General features: G+C 42.4%; 1 protein-coding gene across 4 annotated transcripts in view; it reads left to right on the top strand.

Moving 5' to 3' along the window:
* cbfa2t3 (CBFA2/RUNX1 partner transcriptional co-repressor 3) overlaps positions 1-12,500 on the top strand; it is a 97,298-nt gene that overhangs the window by 1,953 nt on the left and 82,845 nt on the right. The window lies entirely within an intron of this gene.

The raw sequence follows: 12,500 nt of genomic DNA, 5'->3' as shown, positions 1-12,500 counted from the left end.
GCTGGTTCAATCCCCAGGGCCGACAGTCCATGACTGAGGTGTCCTTGAGCAAGACACCTAACCCCCAACTGCTTCCCGGGTGCCGTGGATAGGGCTGCCCGCTGCTCTGGGCAAGTGTGCTCACTGCCCCCTAGTGTGTGTGTGTGTGTGTGTGTGTGTGTGTGTGTGTGTGTGTGTGTGTGTGTGTGTGTGTGTGTGTGTGTGTGTGTGCGCGCACTCACTAGTGTGTATGTGGTGTTTTCACGGATGGGTTAAATGCGGTGATGAAATTTCCCCGATTGTGGGACTAATAAGTATCACTTGAAGTCATTCAGAGTGGTTTGGTGTGAAATTCTCTGTTCTAGAGAAACTTACTGAGTCAGAATTAGTCGCAGTGGTGGTGATGGGAACCAGACATCTGGCCTCTAAAAGCTCCCTCACAGTAATTACAATGAAATGGTTATGAATTCACTGTCTGAGGTCTGAGATATTGATTTATGACAGGTTATAGATTAAAGTTGTACATTTTTTAACACATTCATGGCGGAGATGCACATGCAGGGTATTGTAAGGCAAAATAGTCCCCAAAGAAAACGTATTTTTCAGATTTATCACCATAAGCATTGCGTATTAAAAACTCAGAAGGCTGCTTTGTGGTAAACACAGCCTCTGGGTACTATCATTGTAAATAAATCAGAGTCTTTCTACAACAAACCTTTTCACATCAAACCACTCAGAATGACTTTGTTTACATCTCAACCACTGAATTATGCAGAATTAAAAAAAAAACCCAGTCAAATTCACACATAAAGTGCTACTGTTTCCGTCTATGATCATCGGGTAATTGACTCCAAAACGGAGCCTTAAGCCTTAAACCCAGCATCTAACAGTAGCGTCAGCACTGCAGGCCTGGATAAATGCTCTGTGCTTCACTCAGACTTTCCAGGATCTGAATGAGTCCAAAAGAGCTGAAAGGGTTTTACTGTGGCTTTTTCTCTCCTGTGTGCAGCGTTCTGCATTACCTGCGGCTGTGTGTGGTCCTTGGCAGTAATGAGCTTTGTGCATGTGTCTCTGATAAGCGCAGTATAATTAGGCTTAGTCATAAGCAGCCTCTGTAGCAGCGTGATAAAGAGTCAAAGGCAAAAGTGTTGAACCTGGCTAGCCCTCACATACCTTCCTCCACTACCAGGGGAATGCTGGACGGAGGACGATGGACAGGGCCTTGTAAACACACCTGCTTTAGCTACCTTCACATGCTCGTCAGATCTTGTTTCCCAAATCTGACCTGTTCATGCGAGGGTTGCCAGATTTCAGCCCTGTTGTCTTGTTTGTTTATATGCATTTATTATGTATAGTTTGTTTTTATGCATTTGTGGATGAAGCATGGATGATGTCAAAGCACTCTATAGTAACCCTGCTAGGAAAAACAGCAAAGCCAGTATAGGTGGTGTTTTGGAGGCGGATATGCTGGCCAACCAGCATGACCATGTTGGGTGACCAACTAAACCAGTACCAAACCAGCATAAACCAGAAGAAACCAGCTTAGACAACTATGGAATTATCACCAAAGCCAGTACATGTTGTGTATTGGATGCTGGTATGCTGGTCAACCAGCATGGCCATGTTGGGTGACCCACTAAAACTGTTTAAACCAGAATAATCCAGCTTAGCCCAGTTTAGTATTTCAATGAATTCCGTGCTGAACTAAGCTGGTTTGGTCTGGTTTATGCTGGTCTGGTGCTGGTTTAGTGTTGACCAGCATGGCAGCATCTAAAATACAACATATGCTGGTTTTGGTGTTGGTTGTCTGAGATGGCTTATTCTGGTTTATGCTGGCCTGGTGCTGGTTTAGTGGGTCATCAAGCACGGTCATGCTTGTTGACTGGTTTGGTCTGGTTAATGCTGATCTGGGGCTGTTTTAGCTGGTCTTTTCTGCTGAGGTTTTCTTCACCAGGGCAGACAAATGGAGGCCTGGCTAGCAGAGCTTCTTAGGTTAAACATATCACTAATGCTTGCCTGGCTTATTTATTTTGGTGTCTTTCTTACATTTTCCCAATTCTATTAATGTAATAATGCAACCAGATGTAAACAAATGTCTGTGGTCTAAGTGTTTTGTAGTCTGAGCCTATTAGGTTGAACCACCATTGTGTAATGTAATGTGTCCCTGAAACTCTTCTTAACTTCTTCTTTACTTGCAATAATGTACATAAAGCTTTTGCTATAGATGTTTGCCTTCTATTACTCTATTAAGGGCTTCATAGTCTAGAGTGTGGAGTATTAGCTAGCTGAGCCTGCTGGCTAAATGGTTTGAGGATGTTACCTAGCAAGTTAGCCTGATTTATTTTGATATATTCTTAATGTTTTCCTTATTGCAGTAACGTGCATAATGTAAATGATGTTTACAGATGCAAGTGTCTATGGCATACTTGTTTAAAGTACGATGCATTTATAAAAATAAAGAATTGTCTGCCATCGGGGCGGCACGGTGGCACGGTGGGTTCGATTCCCCGGCCGGGTGACTGTGTGGAGTTTGCATGTTCTCCCTGTGTCTGCATGGGATTCCTCTGGATTCTCCGGTTTCCTCCCACAGTCCAAAGACATGCAGTCAGGCCAATTGGACATGTTACATTGCCCCTGGGTATGAGTGAGTGATTGGGTATGTCTGTCTGTCTACCCTGCAATGGACTGGCGACCTGTCCAGGGTGTATCCTGCCTTGCGCCTGATGACCGCTGGGATAGGCTCCAGCACCCCCACGACCCTGACGGAGAAGCGGCTTAGAAAATGCGTGTGTGTGTTTGTGTGTGTGTGTGTGTGTGTTTGTGTGTGTGTGTGTGTGTGTGTGTGTGTGTGTGTGTGTGTGTGTGTGTTTGTGTGTGTGTGTGTGTGTGTGACCTTTTTAAAGATCTGAATGATGAAATAGTGAATTACAACATTTGACTCATTTGGCTGTGCTACCTGCCAGGGAGAACAGGGGATTATGGGAGTTGTAGTTTGCTGTGTGATGGAGTTGGAAGGCGAATGCTGGCAGCAGCTGCGGCAAAGCTTTAACGCAGCTGTGGAGGAAGATAACAGTAGTGGAGAGAAATCGACACACAGAGACCCTCTACAGACCCTTATCTCACACACACACACACACACACACACACACACACGCTCTCATAGTGCTCAACAGTGAACTTCCACCACTGGCTTCACACACTAGAGAATGAGAGCGAGAGAGACATACAAACAGAAAGAGAAAAAAGAGTGTGTGTGAGAGAGAGACAGAGACAAATCTCAGAGATAAAAGAGATGAAACAGTGACAATAAGGTTGAGAGACAGCAGAGACAGAGAAAATGAGTAAGTGACAAAGAAACAGATTGAGAGAGAGAAAAAGAGTAGAGAAAGGGACATACACAAACAGAGAGAGAGAGAAATGATAGAAAGATAAATAGAGAATTAAATACAAACAGAAGGAGAGAAATAGACAGAGCAATGTTTAATGGTGTTTCTAATAAAGTGGCCAGTGAGTGAAAATAGAGGGTAGGTGTTTCTAATAAAGTGGCCAGCATGTGAACATATGAGGTAGGTGTTTCTAATAAAGTGGCCAGCGAGTGGAAGTACAAAGTAGGTGTTTCTAATATAGCGGTCAGTGAGTGAACGTCTGAGGTAGGTGTTTCTAATAAAGCGGCCAGAGAGTGAACGTCTGAGGTAGGTGTTTCTAATATAGCGGTCAGTGAGTGAACGTCTGAGGTAGGTGTTTCTAATAAAGCGGCCAGAGAGTGAACGTCTGAGGTAGGTGTTTCTAATAAAGCGGCCAGAGAGTGAACGTCTGAGGTAGGTGTTTCTAATAAAGCGGCCAGAGAGTGAACGTCTGAGGTAGGTGTTTCTAATAAAGCGGCCAGAGAGTGAACGTCTGAGGTAGGTGTTTCTAATAAAGCGGCCAGAGAGTGAACGTCTGAGGTAGGTGTTTCTAATAAAGCGGCCAGAGAGTGAACGTCTGAGGTAGGTGTCTCTAATAAAGCGGCCAGAGAGTGAACGTCTGAGGTAGGTGTTTCTAATAAAGCGGCCAGAGAGTGAACGTCTGAGGTAGGTGTTTCTAATAAAGCGGCCAGAGAGTGAACGTCCAAGGTAGGTGTTTCTAATAAAGCGGCCAGAGAGTGAACGTCTAAGGTAGGTGTTTCTAATAAAGCGGCCAGAGTGAACGTCTAAGGTAGGTGTTTCTAATAAAGCGGCCAGAGAGTGAACGTGTGAGGTAGGTGTTTCTAATAAAGCAGCCAGAGAGTGAACGTGTGAGGTAGGTGTTTCTAATAAAGCGGCCAGAGAGTGAACGTGTGAGGTAGGTGTTTCTAATAAAGCGGCCAGAGAGTGAACGTCTGAGGTAGGTGTTTCTAATAAAGCAGCCAGAGAGTGAACGTGTGAGGTAGGTGTTTCTAATAAAGTGGCCAGTGAGTGAACGTCTAAGGTAGGTGTTTCTAATAAAGCGGCCAGAGAGTGAACGTGTGAGGTAGGTGTTTCTAATAAAGCGGCCAGAGAGTGAACGTCTGAGGTAGGTGTTTCTAATAAAGCAGCCAGAGAGTGAACGTGTGAGGTAGGTGTTTCTAATAAAGTGGCCAGTGAATGGAAATACAAGGTAGGTGTTTCTAATAAAGCGGCCAGAGAGTGAACGTAGGGGTAGGTGTTTCTAATAAAGCAGCCAGAGAGTGAACGTGTTAGGTAGGTGTTTCTAATAAAGTGGCCAGTGAATGGAAATACAAGGTAGGTGTTTCTAATAAAGCGGCCAGAGAGTGAACGTAGGGGTAGGTGTTTCTAATAAAGTGGCCAGTGAATGGAAATACAAGGTAGGTGTTTCTAATAAAGCGGCCAGAGAGTGAACATAGGGGTAGGTGTTTCTAATAAAGTGGACAGTGAATGGAAATACAAGGTAGGTGTTTCTAATAAAGCGGCCAGAGAGTGAACGTGTGAGGTAGGTGTTTCTAATAAAGCGGCCAGAGAGTGAACGTCTGAGGTAGGTGTTTCTAATAAAGCAGCCAGAGAGTGAACGTGTGAGGTAGGTGTTTCTAATAAAGTGGCCAGTGAATGGAAATACAAGGTAGGTGTTTCTAATAAAGCAGCCAGTGAATGGAAATACAAGGTAGGTGTTTCTAATAAAGCGGCCAGAGAGTGAACGTAGGGGTAGGTGTTTCTAATAAAGTGGGCAATGAATGAGCGTAGGCGGTAGGTGTTTCTAATAAAGTGGCCAGTGAATGGAAATACAAAGTAGGTGTTTCTAATAAAGCGGCCAGAGAGTGAACGTGTGAGGTAGGTGTTTCTAATAAAGTGGCCAGTGAATGGAAATACAAGGTAGGTGTTTCTAATAAAGCAGCCAGAGAGTGAACGTGTGAGGTAGGTGTTTCTAATAAAGTGGCCAGTGAATGGAAATACAAGGTAGGTGTTTCTAATAAAGCAGCCAGAGAGTGAACGTAGGGGTAGGTGTTTCTAATAAAGTGGCCAGTGAATGAGCGTAGGCGGTAGGTGTTTCTAATAAAGTGGCCAGTGAGTGTCCAATAACAGTGTGAATGCACGTGTCAGTGTGAGTGAGTCTGGTTGGGGGGGGGGGGTGTGGGTTAACAGTTAGTCTTCCTTTTTCTGTTTCCTCTGCACCAGCTTTGCGGTCTCTATGAGGAACAGATGTTCAGAAGTCGATACTGAGCTGCATCCCTTTTCCTTGCTATCTTCAGTCCCAGCATTGCCAACTGCCTCCACACAAACCGTCTGCACACACACTCAGACTCAGGGACTGCCTATCAGCACACACACACGCACGGCTGTAAAAGCATTCGCTCACACAGATGTTCACTAACAAACTGAATAATAGCTGTTATATTTTTAAGACTGGCTCACTGTTCAGTTGGTAGCTTTAGTGAAGCTGACACACGACCACTGACCACAAAACACACTGAGATTGTCGGAGAACTCCAGTTTGGCTCTAATAAAACACTGAAAGCTGTGTTTACTCTCCTCTGCTGAGTGGATGTACCAGGAATCATGCAAGAGGGTCTTTTTGGCTCTTTTACCAGCCATGTTTACTCAGATTGAATAGCCAATGATACAAAAATGCAACGTAATGTAATTCACATGTGCGATAATTAGAATTTGTATATGTTTTATTTCATTTTATTTTATTTCTGATATAAAAGTTGTGGACCAAAAGCTAAAATGGCTCAGCATGTACAGTAAAAGCTACAGTGGACATGTGGTATGAATGGGTGGAGCACTAATCCGTTATGATACTCAGGGGCGTCGCCTGGCCTGGACTTTAGCCCTGAATATTATTTAACCAGCCTAGAACCATCACTCTTTTCACCCCCCACATTATCTGCACATTTATCTTATCATCTGTTGTTTCATTATGGTATCAATCATAAAATAGATGTAAAGAAGCTTTAAAAATAGCATTATTGGGGAAATATCTCTGTTTTCTACTGCAAGCAGTGTTTTCACTCGTCTTTTCTAGAGTAAGAGGGAGAAAACAGAGAGCAGGAGAGAAAGAGGGAGAGAGCTGATAGAGAGATAGGGAGAAAACAGTGAGGGAGTGAAAGAGGGAGAGCTGATAGAGAGAGAGAGAGAGAGAGAGAGAGAGAGAGAAAACAGTGAGGGAGAAAAGGAGGGAGAGAGCTGATAGAGAGAGAGAGAGAGAGAGAGAGAGAGAGAGAGAAAACAGTGAGGGAGAGAAGGAGGGAGAGAGCTTATAGAGTGAGAGAAAGAAAACAGTGAGGGAGAGAAGGAGGGAGAGAGCTTATAGAGTGAGAGAGAGAAAACAGTGAGGGAGAGAAAGAGGGAGAGAGCTGATAGAGCGAGAGAGAGAAAACAGTGAGAGAGAGAGATAGAGGGGGGGAGAGAGGAGAGAGAGTAAGATTGAGTGAGACAGAGAAAAGAGAATGAAAAATTGACAGACTGATTATTGATTGCTTATTGATTACTAACACTTTTCTAGTTTTTTCTACACTTTTCTAGTGTTTTGCCTGTTAAGACTTCGGAAGACTACAATCAACTGTTTTGTCTGTTGCCTAGCAACCGACCATACGCACACAGCTGAAATATAAACACGTAAATAAAGTCATCAAGCTAGTTAGCCAGGCAGCTACCGTTACTGGTGTAAAAAGGACAAACAGAACTAAAGTGTGACAAACGAAGTTATTGTGAGAGCGCCCCCTGCTGTCTATCAGAGTGTCGCTGCTTCAGTTTCAGTTTCCATTTCCCAAACACTTTAGCTGAGTGCATTAATGTTATTCCTACTAATAAACAGACACACTTTCAGCTCTGTCTCCTCATTATTCACCACCATCACTGTAATATTCCATCAACATTAACACACAGAAAGGTAATAATAGGGAATGGTGGAGATCAAATCTACAGCGTCTGGGATTTTAAAACACTGTTAGAAAATACCCTCACAATTCAAAGCACCGTTGTCAGTGTAGATAAATGTAGCATCATTATGTCAGCTATAATGAACTGTGCTGCCTGTAACTGCACAAAACAACAGGCACAGATGGTTAAAGCAGAAGTTAAGACTCATCTGGGGTTTATCTTACAGTTAGGACGCTATTTAGGAGATTTAGACTAGTTTGGCTGTTTCTCTAATATTGTTTTCTCACCTAAAGTTAATGATAAGATTATGAAGTTAGGAACTGTTATTCTTATATTCTTATATTTGTCCTAAATTCAGTCCTAACTGATGTTGTTGTGGTGACTAAACAGATAAGATTTCAGCCTTAAGAAGTTTCAGTAATATGGCCCCTGGTTCCTCTCAGCACCACTGTAAAGAAATCTGAGTCTCTATAGTGAACCATTTCACACCAAACCACTCTGAATGACTCTGTTTACGTCTTAACTTTTAATTTTCTCAGAAATGTTTGAAAAAATGTGTGGAATTCCCCTTTACCTACTTTGGCAGGAGTGTAGGCTGTAGCATTCCTGTTGAACTGAGAGAGAGAGAGAGAGAGAGAGAGAGAGAGAGAAAGAGAGATGTAGAAATACGACCCTGCTGTATCCCTTCATCCACAGCGATGGCCCTGATGGTCTCAGTGTTTCGATGATGACAGTAAAGGCTCATATTGGCCTCATTGTCATTACATAAACTCTCAGTCTTACTGAGTCTCTCCTTTAAATACATATAATTTACATCTCCGGCTGCAGCGGTCAGTCAATAGAGCGGCTGAATGCAGGAGCGCGAGAGCAGGAGGACAAAAGAGTCCGACGCTGTCTCACACACACCGAGCTTATCTCTCTCTAACACACACACGCGGCCTCCGCCACTATAGGAAAGGATTTACAATACAGACTCAGAGGAAAAGGGCGACAGAAAAACCTGCAGCGCTCTCTCTTTCTCTCTCTCTCGCTCTCTCTCTCACTCTCTCTCTCTCTCTCTCTCTCTCTCTCTCTCTCTCTCTCTCCCTCTCTCTGTCATTTCCATAACAACACAATAAAGCCTGATCTGAAGTCCGCATCTCTCCGCTCTCTCTAGCTATCAGATGGAGACAAAGCCACAAAAAGAGAGAAAGAGCGAGCGAGAGAGGACAATGAGAGAGAGAAGGACGTGCGAGCATTCTTAATGCCACGAGGGGTCAAGGTCAAGGCCTGGAGAGCGGGGCAGTCATTAAAGATACGCAGAGACAGAAAGAGGGACATTTATATCAAGGGCTGTACTGCAAATACGAGGTGATAATACAGTGTAGTGCGAAAGAGTGGAAGAGAAAGAGAGAGAGAGAGAGAGAGAGAGAGAGAGAGAGAGATGTAGAGAAGGAGAGGAGAGAGAGAGAGACAGAGTGAGAGAGACAGTCAGAAGATTGCCAGCATCACATCAACAAAAGCCTGAATAATGTGGAGAGCAGTGGAGCTGTCACACTGTCCTCCAACACACACACACACACACACACACACACACACACACACACACACACACACATACATTCACTCCTCATTCTAAACTGCCAAAACAACCACTGCATTTGTGATGTCACAAAAAGCAATGCATTTCCATACATCTGTCTATTCAGCCAACAGCAGTTTAGCCCCACCGACTCTCGCTGAAGTTATAAGGAGTGTTTCAGCTTGGACTGCTTTTTAAATGAAACACAAAACAGGGCAGCCAATCAGAGCAGGGCTGATTTGCATATATCAGTATTAAAGGCACAGTCACTAAAGCAGCCTGTTTAATTCTATGGGATAAAGAGGCTGGAAAATAAACCCCTTAAAATCCTAGGCTTATTACATAATAAGGCTTATTATTCCATAACTACAGGGACTTCAGTGCACACTGGCTGAGCTATTTACAGGTTAGAGAAGTGTGTAGTAAAACTTTGTGGCCGCCGGTGGGCTCTGACCATTTAAGGGGTTAAATGAATTATGACTATTTTGGTACATAAACCCACACAAATGTTATAAGTGGACCTCAGGGGGAAGTAAAAGAGAAAAGTGTAGGATATGATCCCTTCAGCTGAGTAAATGGAGCTAGTTACTGTCACCTCTGGGCGGTGGGCTGTACTGCGGTGTCGAGGGCGGAGAGTGAGGACCAAAGCAGTGTTTCAGCATCACTGTGTGTGGATGTGTGTGTGTGTGTGTGTGTGTGTGTGTGTGTGGCCTGTCCAGCCAGGACAGGAAGGGCTATAACTCTAGCGGTGAAGAGAGAGGGGCATAAACACTCCATCAGGCCCCCCAGACACACACCCATCCATCTCTCTGACACACAGCAGCTCAACCTGCAGCGTGAGCCCTCCATATACGGCCCTGATACACCTGACTGTGAGAGAGCTTGTGTACATTCGTACAAATCTGTGAACAAATCTGTAAACAAGATGCTCACAGAGAGATCTTAAGACATTAGATGACATAAACTGAATATTATGAGACAGAGGGCTTTTCCTGCATTCTATATTAAGCAGAGAGCATCATATATGATTTGCTAACACCCAGAGAACCTAAATCTGAGGTTTTCTTTCTAATTAGGTTAATCTTGTTCTTCCAAGCAAACTGTAAACATAATAAACATACTTAATAAACCGTTTAAATAACATTCCAATGATTAATAAATGTTATATATGCTCTTGGAACAAAACCTTGTATCTCCAAAATAGCAACTTTACAGGAGAAGGAAAAAACCTACTTCACTTTTAATGTAAGTCAATGGAACCAGACGTCTTTCTAAGTCATTTCGGGCCCAATCATGAAATTTACACACAATGTAAAGGACTTTAGGCTTATGTCAAAAACAATGCAGATATGAGGTTTTGTTCCAACAGCAGTGATATATATATATATATATATATATATATATATATATATATATATATATATATATATATATATATATATATATATATAAACTGTCTGTACCTGCCTGTTGCCTGTTCATTTGTTTGTCCATACATGAATATTGTTCATTTGTGCATTCTTTTATGTACGCAATGCTTCATCTATCTATTTGTTCATCCATCTGTCTGTCTGTCTGCACATCTCATTGTCCGAGATTTCATAGGCACAGAGCAGGCTAGCAGGATCAGGCTATCGGTGGTTTTCAACCCCTGTTTTATCAGATTTATATCTTTTTCAATCATTCAATCAATCAATCAATCAATCAATCAACATTTATTTAGTCTCAGAGAACGTTGAGAGTATCCCTCATTTACAATGCTGCTGAGCTAGTACAGAGTAAGGGATTGATAATGTGTAAGAACATATCAGATGATAAAAGTAAATAATGAATAATGAAGTAAATAAAAAATAATAAAACTAATTAAAACATACATATGATGTAAAGGTTAATAAAATCAAGTTAAAATAAAACAAGGAAGGTAAGATAAAAAAATACTAATAAACGAATGTATTAAAACGATAATATTAATAAAACAACAATACATAAAATAAGAATAAGAATATGAATAATAATGAATAAAATAAATAGATAAATAATGGTAATAAATCAGGTAAAACAGTTGCAATGTCCATTCCATATTTGCTGCATGTAACACTCAACTTCAGTATCATACAAAGATTTTTTCATATTTTACATTTTTTAATATTTGTGTTTCCTGGGACTTTAACTTGTTGTCATGGTGTGCAGGGCAGGCGTACTGCTCTGCTACTGCTGGCTAGCCAGCGTTCAGCATGATGCCTTTGGACTGATAGAGTGGAGGCCTGTATACACTTACCTGTAAATAGCCAATCAGCAGGTCACTGGCATGATTACAATAGCTGTGGCCATCTTATCTCTCCTCCTTCTTATCCTCGGTACTGTTTTTAACATGCTGTCATTGATGTTAGCCCTATTGGAGCTGGATTAGTTTCATCAGAGCAGGTTCAGTAATTCAATAAGTGCATGGTTTGTGCGATTCATACAGGATAAAGGATCTCTGTAATTTACCCAAATCAACCCTCTCAAGTCGACCATGTCATCTGCAACATCAAAGGATGTCATAGATAAATGTATAAATGGTTCGTGAAAGCTGGAAGAGAAGTGCAGTTCCAGCGACATGTGAGGAGCACAGCCTCTGATTGGTCGAAAAGTCAGGAATGCAGCCTCTGATTGGTCGACAATCAGGAACAAAGCCTCTGTATATAGTACCAAAAAAAGATTCTTTGGCTTGTAAGAGTAGAGGAGCCTTTTTGGTGCTATATAGAACTGTTTTCAAAAAGGGTTCTTTATAGAACCATCTACAGCACTTGCTCCATCAATCTGAAGAACCATTTCACAATGCAAAGAGCCCTTTTAATCATGCAAGTGTTCATGACTCTATAGAGAACCATTTTCTTTACTAAAGAACCCTTGAACATGTTTTTTTAACCCTCGAGTGGTGTTTGAGTCTCTGGGACCCGTTTTCAGTGTTTACCAAAAGAAAAAATGATGATTTATTATTATTTCAACCTCAGATTCTTGGCCTTTGCTCATTTTCTGTGAAGAGCATATAAAATAACTCATTTTCAGGGTCCTCGCTCTGTTCTCCTCCTACATGGCCTGCTGTCTGTGTGTATGTGTGTGTTTGTATATGTGTGTGTGTCCGTGTGTCTATGTGTTTGTATGTGTGTGTATGAGGGTGGATAACATAGACAGGCTGCTGACTGGCTACTGCTGCTAACGGAGAACCCTACACTGGACACTTGTAATGTTTGGATATTTGAGGGTCTGTAAGAGTTAACAGATCATCTCAGATTTTATTGTTTTTCATATGTTCATATAATTGGAAAAGTCATTGAAAATTTCATAATGAACAGGCAAACACAAATAAGTTACCCTTTATTAATCTCATGACAGGAAAATTCACCTCCACATTTAACCCATATGTGCAGTGAAACACCACATGCACACAAGTGAACACACAGACTAGGGGGCAGTGAGCACACTTGCCCGGAGCGGTGGGCAGCCCTATCCACACTTGGGGGTTAGGTGGCTGACAGTCAAGCCCTGTCAGCTCAGGGGATCGAACCGATGACCTTCCGGTGAGCCTCCAGCCCACGCGTACCCCAGTGGTGGTCTCCTGTAAAGTTACGTATTTATGAGGT

Source organism: Pygocentrus nattereri, chromosome 25 (genome assembly GCF_015220715.1).
Source record: "Pygocentrus nattereri isolate fPygNat1 chromosome 25, fPygNat1.pri, whole genome shotgun sequence".
Classification (NCBI taxonomy): Eukaryota; Metazoa; Chordata; class Actinopteri; order Characiformes; family Serrasalmidae; genus Pygocentrus; species Pygocentrus nattereri.
The sequence above is the reverse complement of the archived record's forward strand: the minus strand, read 5'-3'. Positions and strand labels throughout refer to the sequence as shown.